Source organism: Scyliorhinus torazame, chromosome 4 (genome assembly GCF_047496885.1).
Source record: "Scyliorhinus torazame isolate Kashiwa2021f chromosome 4, sScyTor2.1, whole genome shotgun sequence".
Lineage (NCBI taxonomy): Eukaryota > Metazoa > Chordata > Chondrichthyes > Carcharhiniformes > Scyliorhinidae > Scyliorhinus > Scyliorhinus torazame.
In genome coordinates this window covers 49,524,260-49,547,960 of record NC_092710.1, presented here as the reverse complement: position 1 = coordinate 49,547,960, position 23,701 = coordinate 49,524,260, and the positions used below count along the sequence as shown (strand labels likewise).

The window sequence follows — 23,701 nt, the reverse complement described above, 5'->3', positions numbered from 1 at the left end:
TGACAGTGCAGGTCCGGGGGTGACAGCTGTTGTCACATCACAAGTGACTGGTAAGAAGCGAGTAGTTGGTGCAAGCTTAAGAATTTGTGAAAGGAAGCCAAACGGAGGCTTCTGCTGTGCCTGCGAGTAAAATGAGCTGGAGAGGCTGCATCACCAAAGAAGGAAATTCAAAACATCCCTCATGAGAAGTTGAAGTAAATTCTGAGAACCAGCAAAGATTAGGCTTGGTAGCTCATTCGGTAGAGCTTCAGACTTTTATTATGAGGGTCCAGCGTTTAAGTCCCTATCAGGGCTCTTACTTTGGCTCAAGATGTTTGCTTCCCAATGAACAACAAAAAAGAAGAATAAAGAATGCAGAACGGGTCAGGGAAAATGGAAGAGCGGTGACAATATCATCTTTCCTAAACTGCAACAGCCATGGAGAATTGTCAAGAAGTTTGCTTCATTTTCAGTTCATGTTAAAATTCTCTCCTGACATTGTCCTGTATTATACCACAATAGATTTCTGGTCATGTTCACTCACTTCCCAGTTCGACCAATCATTTCCTGTTTGTTTACTTATCCCATGCAGAACTGCTACATACAAATCTAGCATTTCCAGTAATAAATGCAATTTTACAGTTTCAAAGACCAGTGCCAATGAATATTTTAATTTGCACTCGGAAGGCCCGTATGAGATGTCAGGAAAACTGATGTTGAAACAAAATGATTGAAATCTGTTCTAAACTTAGAACATAGAACATAGAACAATACAGCGCAGTACAGGCCCTTCGGCCCACGATGTTGCACCGAAACAAAAGCCATCTAACCTACACTATGCCATTATCATCCATATGTTTATCCAATAAACCTTTAAATGCCCTCAATGTTGGCGAGTTCACTACTGTAGCAGATAGGGCATTCCACAGCCTCACTACTCTTTGCGTAAAGAACCTACCTCTGACCTCTGTCCTATATCTATTACCCCTCTGTGGCGCACAAAGACTCCGTGAGACAAATAGAGTGAAGTCGATGAGGCTTTATTAAGCGTGTCTGTTCCCCAGCAGCCCGATAGTAAACTGGCCTGCGGGGGAAGGCACCGGCTTCTTATACTTCGCCTTCAGGGCGGAGTATGAGGTCAACGGCCAACCAGGACCCGGGATCTGTCAGCCAATGACATTAGGGCTTCCAGTCCCACATGACCCCCAATACATACTACCACACCCTCAGTTTAAAGTTATGTCCCCTCGTGCCAGCCATATCCATCCGCGGGAGAAGGCTCTCACTGTCCACCCTATCCAACCCCCTGATCATTTTGTATGCCTCTATTAAGTCTCCTCTTAACCTTCTTCTCTCCAACGAAAACAACCTCAAGTCCATCAGCCTTTCCTCATAAGATTTTCCCTCCATACCAGGCAACATCCTGGTAAATCTCCTCTGCACCCGCTCCAAAGCCTCCACGTCCTTCCTATAATGCGGTGACCAGAACTGTACGCAATACTCCAAATGCGGCCGTACCAGAGTTCTGTACAGCTGCAACATGACCTCCCGACTCCGGAACTCAATCCCTCTACCAATAAAGGCCAACACTCCATAGGCCTTCTTCACAACCCTATCAACCTGGGTGGCAACTTTCAGGGATCTATGTACATGGACACCAAGATCCCTCTGCTCATCCACACTTTCAAGAACTTTACCATGAGCCAAATATTCCGCATTCCTGTTATTCCTTCCAAAGTGAATCACCTCACACTTCTCTTCATTAAACTCCATTTGCCACCTCTCAGCCCAGCTCTGCAGCTTATCTATATCCCTCTGTAACCTGCTACATCCTTCCACGCTATCGACAACACCACCGACTTTAGTATCGTCTGCAAATTTACTCACCCGCCCTTCTGCGCCTTCCTCTAGGTCATTGATAAAAATGACAAACAGCAACGGCCCCAGAACAGATCCTTGTGGTACTCCACTTGTGACTGTACTCCATTCTGAACATTTCCCATCAACCACCACCCTCTGTCTTCTTTCAGCTAGCCAATTTCTGATCCACATCTCTAAATCACCCTAAATCCCCAGCCTCCGTATTTTTTGCAATAGCCTACCGTGGGGAACCTTATCAAACGCTTTGCTGAAATCCATATACACCACATCAACTGCTCTACCCTCGTCTACCTGTTCAGTCACCTTCTCAAGGACTTAATAAGGTTTGTGAGGCATGACCTACCAACCTAACTTGCACGCTAAGCTTGCATTCTGGTGCTGTGGCTTAGATGGTTAAAGCGCCTGTCTAGTAAACAGGAGATCCTGAGTTCAAATCTCAGCAGTGCTTTCAATGGAAATTAACAGCTGGAGTGATGCTGAACATTTCATGGTGAATGCAGAAACTGTTGGTGCAATCCATGCAACGCAAACCTTAAAGCTTGCATTCCCTTGTGTGCTGAAGCAATTTTTTCAAACCTTTAAACTAACATTTTTCGCTCATCTTCAATTTTGCTCACCTACACCATCGCATTTCCTCCTCGCTTCAGCCTTGTAGAAGGATATCGCGCATTTGAAACTTTAACTCTGTGTCTGGCACCACGGATAACCTCAGAATTTTAAAGATTTTATCCTCTCACTTTTAGTTTCTCTTGCAGATTTGCAGCATCCGCGGTATTTTCCTTTGAATGCATAATAGGATTTACCTCAAGAAAACCTGGAGGAACATTTTAAAAGCATAGCAACGACAACAGAGTGTAACGATTGAATGATTAACTGATTTGCTCTGCCGAAGAGTCACCCTGAGTCGAAAAAATTGCTCAGTTCTCTCTTCCCAGATGCCGCCAGAACCGCTGAGATTTTCCATCTTTTCCCCTTTTTCTTTGAGATTTCACATCCGCAGCAATTTGCTTTTATATTGAACAATTTCTGTTGCTGTACGTTAGCAAGAACAATTCGGGCGGGAGAAATAGCGGTCCGTTTTGCATGAAGATTTGGTGCTGACAAATCTATTTCCACCCAAAAACTTTGAGATTTTGACACTTTGCAACTTGACCGGTTAACCTTACTTGCATTCACACTCTGCCACAACAAACACCAGATGACACCCTTTACTCTCTCTCACAATACAATCTGTGTCTTTGTAGCTTCCCACTTATTTTTCACCGAATTAAACGTAATCTTCAAAGCCTTGAAGTGACAGTGCAGGTCCGGGGGTAACAACTGATGTCACATCACAAGTCACTGGTAAGAAGCGAGTAGTTGGTGCAAGCTGAAGAATTTGTGAAAGGAAGCCAAACGGAGGCTGCTGCTCTGCCTGCGAGTAAAATGAGCTGGAGAGGCTGCATCACCAAAGAAGGAAATTCAAAACATCCCTCATGAGACTTTGAAGTGACTTAGAGAACCAGCAAAGATTAGGCCTTGGTAGCTCATTCGGTAGAGCTTCATACTTTTATTATGAGGGTCCAGCGTTCAAGTCCCTATCAGGGCTCTTACTTTGGCTCAAGACGTTTGCTTCCCAATGAACAACAAAAAAGAAGAATAAAGAATGCAGAACGGGTCAGGGAAAATGGAAGAACGGTGACAATATCATCTTTGCTAAAGTGCAACAGCCATGGAGAATTGTCTAGAAGTTTGCTTCATTTTCAGTTCATGTTAAAATTCTCTCCTGACATTGTCCTGTATTATACCACAATAGATTTCTGGTCATGTTCACTCACTTCCCAGTTCGACCAATCATTTCCTGTTTGTTTACTTATCCCATGCAGAACTGCTACAAATCCAGCATTTCCAGTAATAAATGCAATTTTACAGTTTCAAAGACCAGTTCCAATGAATATTATAATTTGCACTCGGAAGGCCCGAATGAGATGTCAGGAAAACTGATGTTGAATCAAAATGATTGAAATCTGTTCTAAACTTGCACGCTAAGCTTGCATGCTGGTGCTGTGGCTTAGATGGTTAAAGTGCCTGACTTGTAAACAGGAGATCCTGAGTTAAAATCTCAGCAGTGCCTTCAATGGAAATTAACAGCTGGAGTTATGCTCAACATTTCATGGTCAATGCAGAAAATGTTGGCGCAATCCCTGCAACGCGAACCTTAAAGCTTGCTTTCCCATGTGTGCCGAAACAATTTTTTCAAACCTTTAAACTCACTTTTTCCGCTCATCTTCAATTTTGCTCACCTACACCATCGCATTTCCTCCTCGCTTCAGCCTTGTAGAAGGATATCGCGCATTTGAAACTTTAACTCTGTGTCTGGCACCACGGATAACCTCGGAATTTTAAAGATTTTATCCTCTCACTTTTAGTTTCTCTTGCAGATTTGCAGCATCCGCGGTATTTTCCTTTGAATGCAGAATAGGATTTACCTCAAGAAAACCTGGAGGAACATTTTAAAAGCATAGCAACGACAACAGAGTGTAACAATTGAATGATTAACTGATTTGCTCTGCCGAAGAGTCACCCTGAGTCGAAAAGATTGCTCAGTTCTCTCTTCCCAGATGCCGCCAGAACCGCTGAGATTTTCCATCTTTTCCCCTTTTTCTTTGAGATTTCACATCCGCAGTAATTTGCTTTTATATTGAACAATTTCTGTTGCTGTACGTTAGCAAAAACAATTCGGGCGGGAGAAATAGCGGTTCGTTTTGCATGAAGATTTGGTGCTGACAAATCTATTCCCACCCAAAAACGTTGAGATTTTGACACTTTGCAACTTGACTGGTTAACCTTACTTGCATTCACACTCTGCCACAACAAACACCAGATGACACCCTTTACTCTCTCTCACAATACACTCTGTGTCTTTGTAGCTTCCCACTTATATTTCACCGAATTAAACGTAACCTTCAAAGCCTTGAAGTGACAGTGCAGGTCCGGGGGTAACAACTGTTGTCACATCACGAGTCACTGGTGAGAAGCGAGTAGTTGGTGCAAGCTGAAGAATTTGTGAAAGGAAGCCAAACGGAGGCTGCTGCTATGCCTGCGAGTAAAATGAGCTGGAGAGGCTGCATCACCAAAGAAGGAAATTCAAAACATCCCTCATGAGACGTTGAAGTAAATTATGAGAACCAGCAAAGATTGGGCCTTGGTAGCTCATTCGGTAGAGCTTCATACTTTTATTATGAGGGTCCAGCGTTCAAGTCCCTATCAGGGCTCTTACTTTGGCTCAAGACGTTTGCTTCCCAATGAACAACAAAAAAGAAGAATAAAGAATGCAGAACGGGTCAGGGAAAATGGAAGAACGGTGACAATATCATCTTTGCTAAAGTGCAACAGCCAATGAGAATTGTCTAGAACTTTGCTTCATTTTCAGTTCATGTTAAAATTCTCTCCTGACATTGTCCTGTATGATACCACAATAGATTTCTGGTCATGTTCACTCACTTCCCAGTTCGACCAATCATTTCCTGTTTGTTTACTTATCCCATGCAGAACTGCTACAAATCCAGCATTTCCAGTAATAAATGCAATTTTACAGTTTCAAAGACCAGTTCCAATGAATATTTTAATTTGCACTCGGAAGGCCCGAATGAGATGTCAGGAAAACTGATGTTGAATCAAAATGATTGAAATCTGTTCTAAACTTGCACGCTAAGCTTGCATGCTGGTGCTGTGGCTTAGATGGTTAAAGTGCCTGTCTAGTAAATAGGAGATCCTGAGTTCAAATCTCAGCAGTGCCTTCAATGGAAATTAACAGCTGGAGTGATGCTCAACATTTCATGGTCAATGCAGAAAATGTTGGCGCAATCCCTGCAACGCGAACCTTAAAGCTTGCTTTCCCATGTGTGCTGAAGCAATTTTTTCAAACCTTTAAACTCACTTTTTCCGCTCATCTTCAATTTTGCTCACCTACACCATCGCATTTCCTCCTCGCTTCAGCCTTGTAGAAGGATATCGCGCATTTGAAACTTTAATTCTGTGTCTGGCACCACGGATAACCTCAGAATTTTATAGATTTTATCCTCTCACTTTTAGTTTCTCTTGCAGATTTGCAGCAACCGCGGTATTTTCCTTTGAATGCATAATAGGATTTCCCTCAAGAAAACCTGGAGGAACATTTTAAAAGTATAGCAACGACAACAGAGTGTAACGATTGAATGATTAACTGATTTGCTCTGCCGAAGAGTCACCCTGAGTCGAAAAGATTGCTCAGTTCTCTCTTCCCAGATGCCGCCAGAACCGCTGAGATTTTCCATCTTTTCCCCTTTTTCTTTGAGATTTCACATCCGCAGTAATTTGCTTTAATATTGAACAATTTCTGTTGCTGTACGTTAGCAAAAACAATTCGGGCGGGAGAAATAGCGGTTCGTTTTGCATGAAGATTTGGTGCTGACAAATCTATTCCCACCCAAAAACGTTGAGATTTTGACACTTTGCAACTTGACTGGTTAACCTTACTTGCATTCACACTCTGCCACAACAAACACCAGATGACACCCTTTACTCTCTCTCACAATACAATCTGTGTCTTTGTAGCTTCCCACTTATATTTCACCGAATTAAACGTAACCTTCAAAGCCTTGAAGTGACAGTGCAGGTCCGGGGGTAACAACTGATGTCACATCACAAGTCACTGGTAAGAAGCGAGTAGTTGGTGCAAGCTGAAGAATTTGTGAAAGGAAGCCAAACGGAGGCTGCTGCTATGCCTGCGAGTAAAATGAGCTGGAGAGGCTGCATCACCAAAGAAGGAAATTCAAAACATCCCTCATGAGACGTTGAAGTAAATTATGAGAACCAGCAAAGATTGGGCCTTGGTAGCTCATTCGGTAGAGCTTCATACTTTTATTATGAGGGTCCAGCGTTCAAGTCCCTATCAGGGCTCTTACTTTGGCTCAAGACGTTTGCTTCCCCATGAACAACAAAAAAGAAGAATAAAGAATGCAGAACGGGTCAGGGAAAATGGAAGAACGGTGACAATATCATCTTTGCTAAAGTGCAACAGCCATGGAGAATTGTCTAGAAGTTTGCTTCATTTTCAGTTCATGTTAAAATTCTCTCCTGACATTGTCCTGCATTATACCACAATAGATTTCTGGTCATGTTCACTCACTTCCCAGTTCGACCAATCATTTCCTGTTTGTTTACTAATCCCATGCAGAACTGCAACAAATCCAGCATTTCCAGTAATAAATGCAATTTTACCGTTTCAAAGACTAGTGCCAATGAATATTTTAATTTGCACTCGGAAGGCCCTTATGAGATGTCAGGAAAACTGATGTTGAATCAAAATGATTGAAATCTATTCTAAACTTGCACGCTAAGCTTGCATGCTGGTGCTGTGGCTTAGATGGTTAAAGCGCCTGTCTAGTAAACAGGAGATCCTGAGTTCAAATCTCAGCAGTGCCTTCAATGGAAATTAACAGCTGGAATAATGCCTGACATTTCATGGTAAATGCAGAAAATGTTGGCACCATCCCTGCAAAGCGAACCTTAAAGCTCGCTTTTCCTTGTGTGCTGAAGCAATTTTTTCAAACCTTTAAACTCACATTTTCCGCTCATCTTCAATTTTGCTCACCTACACCATCGCATTTTCTCCTCGCTTCAGCCTTGTAGAAGGATATCGCGCATTTGAAACTTTAACTCTGTGTCTGGCACCACGGATAACCTCAGAATTTTAAAGATTTTATCCTCTCACTTTTAGTTTCTCTTGCAGATTTGCAGCATCCGCGGTATTTTCCTTTGAATGCATAATAGGATTTCCCTCAAGAAAACCTGGAGGAACATTTTAAAAGTATAGCAACGACAACAGAGTGTAACGATTGAATGATGAACTGATTTGCTCTGCCGAAGAGTCACCCTGAGTCGAAAAGATTGCTCAGTTCTCTCTTCCCAGATGCCGCCAGAACCGCTGAGATTTTCCATCTTTTCTCCTTTTTCTTTTAGATTTCACATCCGCAGTAATTTGCTTTAATATTGAACAATTTCTGTTGCTGTACGTTAGCAAAAACAATTCGGGCGGGAGAAATAGCGGTCCGTTTTGCATGAAGATTTGGTGCTGACAAATCTATTCCCACCCAAAAACTTTGAGATTTTGACACTTTGCAACTTGACTGGTTAACCTTACTTGCATTCACACTCTGCCACAACAAACACCAGATGACACCCTTTACTCTCTCTCACAATACAATCTGTTTCTTTGTAGCTTCCCACTTCTATTTCACCGAATTAAACGGAATCTTCAAAGCCTTGAAGTGACAGTGCAGGACCGGGGGTAACAACTGTTGTCACATCACAAGTCACTGGTAAGAAGCGAGTAGTTGGTGCAAGCTGAAGAATTTGTGAAAGGAAGCCAAACGGAGGCTGCTGCTATGCCTGCGAGTAAAATGAGCTGGAGAGGCTGCATCACCAAAGAAGGAAATTCAAAACATCCCTCATGAGACGTTGAAGTAAATTATGAGAACCAGCAAAGATTGGGCCTTGGTAGCTCATTCGGTAGAGCTTCATACTTTTATTATGAGGGTCCAGCGTTCAAGTCCCTATGAGGGCTCTTACTTTGGCTCAAGATGTTTGCTTCCCAATGAACAACAAAAAAGAAGAATAAAGAACGCAGAACGGGTCAGGGAAAATGGAAGAACGGTGACAATATGATCTTTGCTAAAGAGCAACAGCCATGGAGAATTGTCAAGAAGTTTGCATCATTTTCAGTTAATGTTAAAATTCTCTCCTGACATTGTCCTGTATTATACCACAATAGATTTCTGGTCATGTTCACTCACTTCCCAGTTCGACCAATCATTTCCTGTTTGTTTACTAATCCCATGCAGAACTGCTACAAATCCAGCATTTCCAGTAATAAATGCAATTTTACAGTTCCAAAGAATGTTTTAATATGCACTCGGAAGGCCCGTATGAGATGGCAAGAAAACTGATGTTGAATCAAAATGATTGAAATCTGTTCTAAACTTGCAGGTTAAGCTTGCATGCTGGTGCTGTGGCTTAGATGGTTAAAGTGCCTGTCTAGTAACCAGGAGATCATGAGTTCAAATCTCAGCAGTGCCTTTAATGGAAATTAACAGCTGGAGTGATGCTTAACATTCCATGGTGAATGCAGAAAATGTTGGCACAATCCCTGCAACGCGAACCTTAAAGCTTGCATTCCCTTGTGAGCTGAAGCAATTTTTTCAAACCTTTAAACTCACATTTTCCGCTCATCTTCAATTTTGCTCACCTACACCATCGCATTTCCTCCTCGCTTCAGCCTTGTAGAAGGATATCGCGCATTTCAAACTTTAATTCTGTGTCTGGCACCACGGATATCCTCAGATTTTTAAAGATTTTATCCTCTCACTTTTAGTTTCTCTTGCAGATTTGCAGCATCCGCGGTATTTTCCTTTGAATGCATAATAGGATTTACCTCAAGAAAAACTGGAGGAACATTTTAAAAGTATAGCAACGACAACAGAGTGTAACGATTGAATGATTAACTGATTTGCTCTGCCGAATAGTGACCCATTTGTCGAAAAAATTGCCCAGTTCTCACTTCCCAGATGCCGCCAGAACCGCTGAGATTTTCCATCTTTTCCCCTTTTTCTTTGAGATTTCACATCCGCAATAATTTGCTTTTATATTGAACAATTTCTGTTGCTGTACGTTAGCAAGAACAATTCGGGCGGGAGAAATAGCGGTCCGTTTTGCATGAAGATTTGGCGCTGACAAATCTATTTCCACCCAAAAACTTTGAGATTTTGACACTTTACAACTTGACCGGTTAACCTTACTTGCATTCACACTCTGCCACAACAAACACCAGATGACACCCTTTACTCTCTCTCACAATACAATCTATGTATTTGTAGCTTTCCACTTATATTTCACCGAATTAAACGTAATCTTCAAAGCCTTGAAGTGACAGTGCAGGTCCGGGGGTAACAACTGATGTCACATCACAAGTCACTGGTAAGAAGCGAGTAGTTGGTGCAAACTGAAGAATTTGTGACAGGAAGCCAAACGGAGGCTGCTGCTGTGCCTGCGAGTAAAATGAGCTGGAGAGGCTGCATCACCAAAGAAGCAAATTCAAAACATCCCTCATGAGACGTTGAAGTAAATTATGAGAACCGGCAAAGATTAGGCCTTGGTAGCTCATTCGGTAGAGCTTCAGACTTTTAATATGAGGGTCCAGCGTTCAAGTTCCTATCAGGGCTCTTACTTTGGCTCAAGATGTTTGCTTCCCAATGAACAACAAAAAAGACAAAGAAAGAATGCAGAACGGGTCAAGGAAAATGGAAGAGCGGTGACAATATCATCTTTGCTAAAGTGCAACAGCCATGGAGAATTGTCTAGAAGTTTGCTTCATTTTCAGTTCATGTTAAAACTCTCTCCTGACATTGTCCTGTATTAAACCACAATAGATTTCTAGTCATGTTCACTCACTTCCCAGTTCGGCCAATCATTTCCTGTTTGTTTACTTATCCCATGCAGAACTGCTACAAATCCAGCATTTCCAGTAATAAATGCAAGTTTACAGTTTCAAAGACTCGTGCCAATGAATATTTTAATTTGCACTCGGAAGGCCCGTATGAGATGTCAGGAAAACTGATGTTGAATCAAAATGAGTGAAATCTGTTCTAAACTTGCACACTAAGCTTGCATGCTGGTGCTGTGGCTTAGATGGTTAAAGCGCCTGTCTAGTAAACAGGAGATCCTGAGTTCAAATCTCAGCAGTGCCTTCAATGGAAATTAACAGCTGGAATAATGCCAGACATTTCATGGTAAATGCAGAAAATGTTGGCGCAATCCCTGCAACGCGCACCTTAAAGCTTGCTTTTCCTTGTGTGCTGAAGCAATTTTTTCAAACCTTTAAACTCACATTTTCCGCTCATCTTCAATTTTGCTCACTTACACCATCGCATTTCCTCCTCTCTTCAGCCTTGTAGAAGGATCACGCGCATTTGAAACTTTAACTCTGTATCTGGCACCACGGATAACCTCAGAATTTTAAAGATTTTATCCTCTCACTTTTAATTTCTCTTGCAGATTTGCAGCATCCGCGGTATATTCCTTTGAATGCATAATAGGATTTCCCTCAAGAAAACCTGGAGGAACATTTTAAAAGTATAGCAACGACAACAGAGTGTAACGATTGAATGATTAACTGATTTGCTCTGCCGAAGAGTCACCCTGAGTCGAAAAAATTGCTCAGTTCTCTCTTCCCAGATGCCGCCAGAACCGCTGAGATTTTCCATCTTTTCCCCTTTTTCTTTGAGATTTCACATCCGCAGCAATTTGCTTTTATATTGAACAATTTCTGTTGCTGTACGTTAGCAAGAACAATTCGGGCGGGAGAAATAGCGGTCCGTTTTGCATTAAGATTTGGTGCTGACAAATCTATTCCCACCCAAAAACTTTGAGATTTTACACTTTGCAACTTGACCGGTTAACCTTACTTGCATTCACACTCTGCCACAACAAACACCAGATGACACCCTTTACTCTCTCTCACAATACAATCTGTGTCTTTGTAGCTTCCCACTTATATTTCACCGAATTAAACGTAATCTTCAAAGCCTTGAAGTGACAGTGCAGGTCCGGGGGTAACAACTGATGTCACATCACAAGTCACTGGTAAGAAGCGAGTAGTTGGTGCAAGCTGAAGAATTTGTGAAAGGACGCCAAACGGAGGCGGCTGCTATGCCTGCGAGTAAAATGAGCTGGAGAGGCTGCATCACCAAAGAAGGAAATTCAAAACATCCCTCATGAGACTTTGAAGTAACTTATGAGAACCAGCAAAGATTAGGCCTTGGTAGGTCATTCGGTCGAGCTTCAGAATTTTAATATGAGGGTCCAGCGTTCAAGTCCCGATCAGGGCTCTTACTTTGGCTCAAGACGTTTGCTTCCCAATGAACAACAAAAAAGAAGAATGAAGAATGCAGAACGGGTCAGGGAAAATGGAAGAGCGGTGACAATATCACCTTTGCTAAAGTGCAACAGCCATGTGTCATGATACTCAAACACACACATCATGATGGACACACTAACAGGCAAATCAGAGTACACAACACCACAACCAATCACAGACAAGAACACCAACCACATAAAAAGCACGAGCACGGCACCTGGTGGTCAGTAGGTCTGGGGAGAAGGGAACAAGAAAGAGCTGTTAAAACATCACAAGCAGGGAACCCCCACGTGCAGAGTGCAAAGACCAAACTGTAAATAGTAAGTTTAAATAAAATAGCGTTGTACCATATGCAACCGTGTTGGCTCATCTGTGTGTCAGAACACCCAACACCACATGGTACAGGAGTGGATCGATACCTGCCTACTAACCTGCCATTCTGGACATGGACCACACCGACAAACCGCAGCCGATGCAAGTCGCGGGGAACCTAGGTACCAACTGGAAGCTCTACAGGCAGCGATTTGACCTGTACATCCGTGCCACCGAAAAACAGAATGCCTCGGATGACACGAAGATTGCAATGCTCCTCTTCTACGCAGGTCAGCATGCCACCAACGTCTTCAACTCACTGGTGTTCGAAGAAGGCGAAAACCAAGCCAAATATGACACGGTCATCCTTAAACTGGACCAGCACTTTCAAGTTGAAGTAAATGAAAGTTTTGAAAGATACCTCTTTCAGCAACGCCTGCAAGGTAAGGAGGAGCTTTTTCAACCCTTCTTGACGCACCTCCGGATTCTAGCGCAGTCCTGCGGTTACGGCACCACCACAGAGTCCATGATCAGGGACCAGATTGTTTTTGGCGTTGCCTCTAGTGGCCTATGCCAGCAGCTTCTTAAAATGAAAAGCCTCACCTTAGCGTCTGCTGTGGAAGCCTGTGTCCTCCACGAAAATGCTACCTGCCGTTTTGCCCGATTTCAGGCGTCCGAGTTGGCACGGAGGGGGTCCCCAGCCGTCGAATCGGCAAGCCAGGCCGCCCACGACGTCGAACGCATCCAGGCCGTCGATTACTTCCCGACCCACGGCCCGGACGACAGCGGCCGCTTCCCGCGCTTTTCGCGGTCTCCCGCGCAGGTGCGCGCCAAAAATAACGGCCACAACGAGGGACGCACTGCGCAGGCGCGCCCACCGCAAGATCGCACTGCGCATGCGCAGTGGCGCAACGAACGCCGTGACGTCATGACGTGCGGCAATTGTGGAGCTCTACATTTAAAAGGGCAATGTCCTGCAAAAAACCGACAGTGCCTCAGATGTGGCAAGATGGGCCACTACGCAGCCCACTGTCGTTCGGCTCAACCCATGGATCCGGCGCATCCTCGACAATCTCGCAGACAAGTCAGGACCGTCCAGCCCACGCATCAAGACTTCCAGTTAAGTGATGCAGATGACCAGGATGCCTTCCACGTTTCCGTCATTGATGTCAACAAGGTCAATGCCATCAATCCAGCCGATGAGTGGTGTGCCACCCTGACGGTCAACCGATCGCGCGTCGCCTTCCGTCTGGACACCGGCGCATCCGCCAACCTGATTGCTTACTCTGCAGACCAGGCCATGAAGGTCAAACCACCCATCACGCCATCCCGGCTCAAGATGGTTGACTATAACGGGAACGTCATCCCGTCCATAGGATCTTGCCAGCTACAGGTGACTCACAAGATGTACACGGCCACACTCCCCTTCGAAGTTGTCGGCTCATCAAAGGACTCGTTACTGGGCGCACAGGCGTGTAAGGTCCTTCACCTGGTACAGCGCATTATGTCTCTCTCTCCAGATGAGATATCCGACTTCCCGGATGCTGAGTTCCACGCAAATCTCCATTCCCTCCTTGCTCACAACCAGGAGGTTTTTGAAGGCATGGGGACATTGCCATACACGTACAAGATTCGACTCAGACCGGACGCCATCCCTGTCGTTCACGCACCTCGCAGGGTTCCTGCGCCACTCAAAGACCGCCTCAAGGCACAACTGCAGATTCTTCAGGACCAAGGGGTCCTATCCAGGGTCACGGAGCCCACGCCATGGGTCAGCTCCATGGTCTGTGTAAAGAAGCCCTCTGGCGAGCTCCGTATATGTATAGATCCTAAAGATCTGAATAACAACATCATGCGGGAACACTATCCCATCCCGAAACGAGAAGACCTCACCAGCGAGATGGCGCGAGCCAAAATATTCACTAAATTGGATGCGTCCAAAGGATTCTGGCAGATCCAACTGGACCCGGCCAGCCGAAGACTATGCACATTCAACACCCCTTTTGGCAGATTCTGCTACAACCGGATGCCATTCGGCATCATTTCAGCATCTGAAGTTTTCCACCGCATTATGGAGCAGATGATGGAAGGCATCGAAGGGGTACGTGTATATGTGGACGATATCATCATTTGGTCCACCACTCCGCAGGAACACATGCATCGTCTACGACGTGTCTTTGCCCGCATACGACAAAATGGCCTGCGTCTCAACCGTGCGAAGTGTGCCTTCGGCCAGACGGAGCTGAAATTCCTCGGGGACCACATCTCAAGGTCAGGGGTCCGTCCCGATGCAGACAAGGTTAGCGCCATCACAGCCATGCCACGACCGGCTGACAAGAAGGCTGTCTTAAGATTCCTGGGCATGGTCAACTTCCTTGGGAAGTTCATTCCCAACCTGGCTTCTCATACAACAAATATGCGCCATCTCGTAAAAAAATCGACAGAATTCAACTGGCACCAATCGCATCAGCGGGAATGGGAGGAGCTCAAGCACAAACTGGTCACGGCACCAGTGCTGGCCTTCTTTGACACGACTCGCCCTACAAAGATCTCAACAGACGCCAGCCAATCTGGTATTGGAGCGGTACTCCTGCAAAAAGACAGCAGGTCGTCATGGGCCCCGGTTGCATATGCCTCACGAGCCATGACCCCTACCGAACAGCGCTACGCGCAAATCGAAAAAGAATGCCTGGGCTTGTTAACTGGACTGGACAAGTTCCACGACTATGTGTATGGCCTACCACGATTTACGGTCGAAACTGACCACCGCCCCCTGGTCAACATCATTAACAAAGACCTGAACGACATGACTCCTCGCCTCCAGCGCATCTTACTTAAACTCAGGAGGTACGATTTTGAACTGATCTACACTCCGGGGAAGGAGCTCATCGTGGCGGACACTCTTTCCCGAGCAGTGAGCACACCACCAGATGCGGAGGGGTTCGTGCGTCAAATTGAGGCACACGTAACTCTGACAGCAGCAAATCTGCCAGCTGATGATCCTAGTCTGGCCCACATACGCGCAGAGACGGCGACTGACCCCCTTCTGCAGCGAGTGATGCGCCACATGACGGAAGGGTGGCTAAAAGGGCAGTGCCCCCAGTTTTATAATGTGCGAGATGATCTCACCAACATAGACGGGGTCCTTATGAAATCACACAGGATCGTTATTCCGCACAGCGTGCGCCAGATGATTCTTCATCAACTACACGAAGGCCACTTGGGCGTCGAAAAATGCAGACGAAGGGCCCGGGAGGCGGTATATTGGCCGGGTATTAATGAAGACATAGCCAACATGGTGCTCAACTGCACAACCTGTCAGAGGTTTCAGCCGGCGCAACCTCCGGAAACACTTCTACCACACGAGATGGTGACGTCCCCCTGGGCGAAGGTGGGTGTTGACCTATTTCACGCGCTCGGCAGAGATTACATCGTTATTATAGACTACTTCTCAAACTACCCGGAAGTCATGCCTCTCCATGATCTGACGTCGTCCGCAGTCATTGGGGCCTGCAAGGAAACATTTGCTCGCTATGGCATTCCAAGGACTGTCATGTCAGACAATGGACCCTGTTTCGCCAGCCGTGAATGGTCGTCCTTTGCCGCAGCATATGGTTTCACTCATGTGACATCCAGCCCTCTGCATCCACAATCGAACGGGAAGGCTGAAAAGGGTGTCCACATCGCCAAGCGGCTCCTGTGCAAGGCGGCTGCTGCCGGATCGGACTTTAACCTTGCCTTGCTGGCCTATCGATCGGCCCCGCTATCCACGGGTCTCTCGCCAGCGCAGCTACTAATGGGTCGCTCCCTCAGGACAACGGTACCTTCCATCCTGGCACCAACAACAGACCATGAGGCGGTTCTTCGGAACATGCAACTGCAGCGTGATCGCCAGAAAAGTCGGTACGACACACGAGCGACGGACCTGCCCCCCCTGTCCTCCGGAGACAAAGTACGCATCCATCAACCGTATGGTGGCTGGTCAGCACCGGCCGAAGTCCTCCGACAAGTGGCTCCCCGCTCGTTCCTGGTTCGCATGCCGGATGGTTCCGTGCGTCGCCGCAATCGGCGCGCCCTTCGCCGACTTCCACGCTCACAGCCACAAAGTACGCACACGCCAGATCCTCAACAGGCTTCCGAGGATGACTTTGTGGAGCTGCCGCACATCACGCCCTTTCCATCGCCACCCATGGCCATGCCTGCACAGCAGCCGGTGGTTCTTGATCCACCCTTGAGGCGGTCAACCCGAACTCGTCGCAAGCCCATTAGACTGGACTTATAATACCGTTCATATGTTTAACAAGTTGCACAATTTTACATGATAACCTGTTGTTGTTTATCGTTCCAGATGTCGTCTGACTGGACAACTGTTCAAGTTTTTTTTTTTCTTCTTCTCTCGTTCGCAATTATGTGATGTTATGGTACAACTTGGTTCATGTGACGCACCCGACATCGCCCCATGTACATAGTTCCGTCATATGCACATGCTGCACACGACACACACACACTCATAGATGCACTCACGACACGATCATATTTATTACCACGTAGGCACATATCTTTGTAAAAAGGGGGGATGTCATGATACTCAAACACGCACATCATGATGGACACACTAACAGGCAAATCAGAGTACACAACACCACAACCAATCACAGACAAGAACACCAACCACATAAAAAGCACGAGCACGACACCTGGTGGTCAGTAGGTCTGGGGAGAAGGGAACAAGAAAGAGCTGTTAAAACATCACAAGCAGGGAACCCCCACGTGCAGAGTGCAAAGACCAAACTGTAAATAGTAAGTTTAAATAAAATAGCGTTGTACCATATGCAACCGTGTTGGCTCATCTGTGTGTCAGAACACCCAACACCACACCATGGAGAATTGTCAAGAAGTTTGCTACATTTTCAGTTCATGTTAAAACTCTCTCCTGACATTGTCCTGTATTAAACAACAATCGATTTCTGGTCATGTTCACTCACTTCCCAGTTCGACCAATCATTTCCTGTTTGTTTACTTATCCCATGCAGAACTGCTACAAATCCAGCATTTCCAGTAATAAATGCAATTTTACAGTTCCAAATACCAATGCCAATGAATATTTTAATTTGCACTCGGAAGGCCCGTATGAGATGTCAGGAAAACGGATGTTGAATCAAAATGATTGAAATCTGTTCTAAACTTGCACGCTACGCTTGCATGCTGGTGCTATGGCATAGATGGTTAGAGTGCCTGTCTAGTAAACAGGAGATCCTGAATTCAAATCACAGCAGTGCCTTCAATGGAAATTAACAGCTGGAGTGATGCTCAACATTTCATTGTGAATGCAGTGAATGTTGGCACAATCCCTGCAACACGAATGTTAAAGCTTGCTTTCCCTTGTGTGCTGAAGCACTTTTTTCAAACCTTTTAACTCCCATATTCCGCTCATCTTCAATTTTACTCACCAACACCATCGCAGTTCCTCCTCGTTTCAGCTCTGTAGAAGGATCACGCGCATTTGAAACTTTAACTCTGTGCCTGGCACCACGGATATCCTCAGATTTTTAAAGATTTTATCCTCTCACTTTTAGTTTCTCTTGCAGATTTGCAGCATCCGCGGTATTTTCCTTTGATTGCAGAATAGCATTTACCTCAAGAAAACCTGGAGGAACATTTTAATAGTATAGCAACGACAACAGAGTGTAACGATTGAATGATTAACTGATTTGCTCTGCCTAAGAGTGAGCCTGAGTCGAAAAAAATGCTCAGTTCTCTCTTCCCAGATGCCGCCAGAACCGCTGAGATTTTCCATCTTTTCCCCCTTTTCTTTGAGATTTCACATCCGCAGTAATTTGCTTTTATATTGAACAATTTCTGTTGCTGTACGTTAGCAAGAACAATTCGGGCGGGAGAAATAGCGGTCCATTTTGCATGAAGATTTGGTGCTGACAAATCTATTTCCACCCAAAAACTTTGAGATTTTGACACTTTGCAACTTGACCGGTTAACCTTACTTGCATTCACACTCTGCCACAACAAACACCAGATGACACCCTTTACTCTCTCTCACAATACAATCTGTGTCTTTGTAGCTTCCCACTTATATTTCACCGAATTAAACGTAATCTTCAAAGCCTTGAAGTGACAGTGCAGGTCCGGGGGTAACAACTGTTGTCACATCACAAGTCACTGGTAAGAAGTCAGTAGTTGGTGCAAGCTGAAGAATTTGTGAAAGGAAGACAAACGGAGGCTGCTGCTGTGCCTGCGAGTAAAATGAGCTGGAGAGGCTGCATCACCAAAGAAGGAAATTCAAAACATCCCTCATGAGACTTTGAAGTAACTTCGAGAACCAGCAAAGATTAGGCCTTGGTAGCTCATTCGATAGAGCTTCAGAATTTTAATATGAGGACCCAGCGTTCAAGTCCCGATCAGGGCTCTTACTTTGGCTCAAGACGTTTGCTTCCCAATGAACAACAAAAAAGATGAATAAAGAATGCAAAATGGGTCAGGAAAAATGGAAGAACGGTGACCATATCATCTTTGCTAAAGTGTAACAGCCATGGAGAATTGTCAAGAAGTTTGCTACATTTTCAGTTCATGCTAAAACTCTCGCCTGACATTGTCCTGTATTATACCACAATAGATTTCTGGTCATGTTCACTCACTTCCCAGTTCGACCAATCATTTCCTGTTTGTTTACTTATCCCATGCAGAACTGCTGCAAATCCAGCATTTCCAGTAATAAATGCAATTTTACAGTTCCAAAGAATGTTTTTATATGCACTCGGAAGGCCCGTATGAGATGTCAGGAAAACTGATGTTGAATCAACATGATTGAAATCTGTTCTAAACTTGCACACTAAGCTTGCATGCTGGTGCTGTGGCTTAGATGGTTAAAGCACCTGTCTAGTAAACAGCAGATCCAGTGTTCAAGTCTCAGCAGTTCGTTCATTCGAAATTAACAGCTGGAGTAATGTTCAACATTTCAAGGTGAATGCAGAAAATGTTGGCACAATCCCTGCAACACGAATGTTAACGCTTCTTTTCCCTTGTGTGCAGAAGCAATTTTTTCAAACCTTTTAACTCCCATTTTCCGCTCATCTTCAATTTTGCTCACCTACACCATCGCATTTCCTCCTCGCTTCAGCCCTGTAGAAGGATTGACGAACGTGATATTCAATAGTTACTTTAGATATATTAGTTACTGTAATGTAGAGATAGGCCAGTCTCATTCTGGTGAGTTCACAGACAAAGGATTTCAGACCGCATGGCAAAGCAAGGAGGAGGTGTGTCCACCAAAGGAGGAGAAAAGGATGCTGTGTAATAGGGGCCAGTGGAAGGGATTGGAAGTGAGCAAATCAGAATGTCTGACTAGGTCAGGAGGGGTATAGGATGACCTATGGGAATCGTGTAGGTGAAACTTGATACCATTTGAATTGATTTGCAGAGATCCCTTTGTCTCTTTGTTCATTCGCTTTCCGGGGTGTAGTAGACTGGATGTGTCTTATGCCTCTGAGATGAATCAAGCTTGCAAGCCAAATAAAATAACTAATGCTGTACCTGCAAATCCATCTCGACTTTTATTGAGGCCAGACTGACGGGTAAAGAAATTTGGGATTTGACAATTAGTGCCGAAATCCGGAATTTCTCAGGACGGTTCTGACCAACTGCGAAATCAGAATTTGACTGATTATGAACAGGAGGATGGGGAAAAAGGGCCCACAATGTACAGCTGGAAAATGACCGCGCATTGATTTTTCCCCTCTTCTTATCGTCTGATTAGTCTGGTCACTCGCGGTTGGTACAGAAAGATCGTCTCGATGAAATCAAAGGTCAGTCTGGGGATTAGAAATTTAATTGATGGGATTTCATATTGTTGATTCGGCTTGGGTTAGGTATTGGGTTGATGGGACATCTAAAAGATGATTCAATTCCAAGTATAAGTGTTTTTATGGCTGATGTGACTTCAGTAGATGGAGGTTCAGTCAAGAATAAGTGTTTTTATGGCTGATGTGACTTCAGTAGTCAAGGTTCAGTCAAGTATAAGTGTTTTTAAATCTGAAGATGATTCAATTCCATGTGTTAGTGTTTTAAATCTATAGTTGATTAAGCTAAAAAATTGTACCCTTGGGCTGTTGTGGCGAAGGGTGCAGTTCTGAGGACTAGTTGAGATTGTGGGGAATGCTGCATATTGGTTGAAGCAGAAGTCTCTCAAAGGGTTAACAGCAGCAGCCAAAATTAAAGACGACAGACAGTGCTTCTCACTCAGGCCTTGAGATAACAGCAGCATCCTGTAGTGTAATCGGATACCTTTCCTTTGAGTCAGTGAACTCCAGCAAAGTTACGTTTTGAATTAATTAAAGGAAACCAGTGGGTTTCTCCACCTCTTTGATAAAAGTTATTATTTTCGAAAGCAATTAATTGAAATTGCCAGAATCTTAAGTTTTACTTACTTGAAATAATGTTTATCTCATTTTATTTGTGAATTAATAGAAACTTAAAGAAGATCACTGACACCATTTTAAAAAGTGTAAATCTGGAGATGATAGTTGACTTTGCCAACATTTTTGTGAATGTAAGAAAAACTCGTTTCAAGAAAAATTGTTAAGATAAAGAATTAATTAAGTTGTAAATGTTATACAAGTTTGTGTTAAGCAAATCGTAAATTTAGTTCTGAGTTGAGATCAGAGCTAAGCTTGCAAGTTGCAGTAATTCAATTTGAATTTTCAAACATTTTTAAGTTTTAAAAGAACACTGTTAGAACCTTTTCAATCGTTTTGCCAAGAAAAAAACGCGCAAGTAGAGGCAGGAAAGGCTCGGGTCAAACAAAAGATGAGCTATGTACTTCAATGGCTGGCCTTGAATTGACAGAAAATGATTAATTCAATACTTTAAAAATGTCAGTAAAAGTTTTGACTGCACCTGTAGCATTGTCTGCACTAATTCCAGAACCACCAGAGTATAATAATTTATATCCAGTCACTGCTCCCCAGATTCTAATCATGCCAGTAACTCCAGCCCTTTTTGGTTGATAGCGTGGGTCCCGATTTACCATCTTCACGATCAGTAGAGAAAGAGGAGCTCTGTTCCGCAAGCCCAGTTAGCTCTAGGACCAGATCTCGGACAGCGAGAGAAGGGCTTGATCCTAACCAGAAACAATTAACCATACCACCTAAAACCCTCCAAACCAAGGGGAAACCGCAAATTTCGAGAACAAAGGGAGCTGCAACAGATGATTTTGAAGAGAAAGAACTCCCTCTAGTGACAGGGAGGGACGTCGAAGTCTTGGAAGAACCAGAGGAAATAGCTAGAGTGCCCCCTGGTGGGACTCGGAGACAGTTAGGAAGATACCAATCACCTGAATTATGCTAGCCACGCCGCACTTCAGCAAGCCCATGCGTTAGACGACGATAGATGGACACAGATCCTGAATGCGTTGAATAACACATTTCAAAAGCCCATAAATATTTCTGCTATCTTAGACCTAAAACCTAAGAAGACTGAAGAGCCAGAGGAATTTCTGGAGCGTTTTAATGAAATCTACCGTGGGCAGTCAGGCGACTTGCCATATCAAAATGGTCAGAATTCCCCTCAATATTGTGCTATGTGAATGCATTGCCTACCACCTTCTGTGGCTACTGCTGTGAAATGTAATAACATGAATTGGACAGAGAACGACCCTTCCCAGATGGCAAGGGCAGTCAGATTTTATTGGAAGGAGAGTGTAGGCCAGGAAGGAGGCTCGGTTACAAAGGTTAAGACTGAGTATGTAATGAAAAAGGATGATCTGCGACCCCAACAAGCGGCAGAAATGGTAGTTTACCAGCAGGAGCCCCAATATTGTGACTCTGGGTGGGTGGATCAGCGAGGGGGAGGATATCAAACCCACCCAAAGGGACCCTCAGCTCCTTTTTATGGCCCACCGTATGCACGAACAGCTTTACAACCGACGCCCCCTCTGAGGGGCCATTGGTCGACTGGGAGAAGAGGACGGGGCAGATATAGAGGGAGCAATGCATGTTTTAATTGCGGCCGTGCAGATCACTGGCAACAGGAATGCCCCTTTAAAAGACAGGCAGCAGAAGGAGATTATCCGACCCAAAGGAGGGGGTACCCACCAAGGGGAGGACAGACGAGATACACTGACTTCTCCCAGGCAAACCCTTTCCCAACACAGGATTGACTAGCTAATTTAGTCATAAGGACTCTCCAATCGGACAGGGAACCTATTATCTCTCTGCAGATTGGAGATTAACGTCACTCATTTGTAATCAACACTGGAGCAGCCATGTCTTCTGTGCAATCAGAACTTCGACTACCATTATCCGACCACACGCAGTAATTGTCAGGGTTCCAAGGGCAGGTGTGTGAGTATCCTATTTTTGAACCTGTGACAGTCACTTACGAGAATAAGTCTGCAGATCATCAGTTTGTAGTGACTACTGGATTGGACAGTAATTTGTTGGCCCGAGATTTACTGTGTATCTTCCAGCTGCAGCTAGAGTACGGAGACGAAGGGGTAACGGTCCAATCATGGAGGATGAGACAACAGTGCTATATTTCTATCACCCCCAGTGGTGGACGTTAGACATTGAACAGTCACTGCACCACGTTACCCTGGCCTATGACAGAACCGGACAAAACAGGGAGTTGGAGGACAAATACCGGCCATTAATTGGGACCGAATGGCCAGTCAAAGGTACAGCCACAGTCACGGGAAAAGAAGGTACAGCCGATTTTGTTACAATACCACCACATTTATGGCCACAGTCAGCTTCGGTAAGCCCTCATTTTACACGTCAGGTCCACGACCAGTACCATGCCAGGGATCTGGGGCAAATGGTAAGGAGGGCAGTGGATCATTCGGATCCAACAGAGTACGCACTTCAAGTCATGCCGGACGGCACTGCCATAAAATATTTTGAGGTCCCTGAAACAATGAACACTCGACTGCAGCATCACCGGGGACATGATGTTTTGGAATATGTCAATCCACAGGTCTGGGCGAAATACCCATCACAAGTGGGAAAGACAAATGTTACACCTATAAAGGTAACGATTAAGGATCATGTAAAGCTACCTTCCATTCGGCAATACCCCCTGAAATCCCAAGCTGCTCCGTCTATAGACAAATTAACCCAAGAGCTGTTGCAACAGGGTATTTTGGTCCCTTGCCAATCAGAATGTAACACCCCCATACTTGCTGTGCCTAAACCAGCCAAACCATACCAGTACCGATTAGTACAGGATTTACGTTCAATCAATGCCATCGCATAGCCGTTGTTTGCTCTCACCCTCCAACAGGATATTACGGTGTATAGCTCCCACTCGGTCATCGCACTACTGAGGCAACTGCAGACTCAGCATCTTACCGCAGCTCGTCCGAATAGGTATGAGATATACCTTTTGAACAATCCACGTCTGACATTTAAACACTGTACCACTATCAATCCAGCCTGTTTTCTTAGTGGTCCATGAAGACGCACCTGGCCACGACTGTTTAGCCTTGATTCAGGAAACTACCACAATAAGGGTCGATTTGAGTGACATTTCGTCAGAACAACCTGACATGATTATGTGTGGTCAAATATCCCACCGGGGTTTAGTTAA

The 23,701-nt window shown here is 44.7% G+C and overlaps 4 non-coding genes across 4 annotated transcripts; all 4 read left to right on the top strand.

Moving 5' to 3' along the window:
• The first annotated feature begins 2,234 nt into the window (after positions 1–2,234).
• trnat-agu (transfer RNA threonine (anticodon AGU)) lies at positions 2,235–2,308 on the top strand. The gene has a single exon. It is a non-coding gene; the product is annotated as a tRNA-Thr (tRNA).
• A 3,257-nt stretch (positions 2,309–5,565) lies between these two features.
• Positions 5,566–5,639, top strand: trnat-agu (transfer RNA threonine (anticodon AGU)). Its single transcript has one exon. It is a non-coding gene; the product is annotated as a tRNA-Thr (tRNA).
• A 1,592-nt stretch (positions 5,640–7,231) lies between these two features.
• Positions 7,232–7,305, top strand: trnat-agu (transfer RNA threonine (anticodon AGU)). Its single transcript has one exon. It is a non-coding gene; the product is annotated as a tRNA-Thr (tRNA).
• Positions 7,306–10,551: 3,246 nt separating this feature from the next.
• On the top strand, positions 10,552–10,625 carry trnat-agu (transfer RNA threonine (anticodon AGU)). Its single transcript has one exon. It is a non-coding gene; the product is annotated as a tRNA-Thr (tRNA).
• The last annotated feature ends 13,076 nt before the right edge of the window (positions 10,626–23,701 follow it).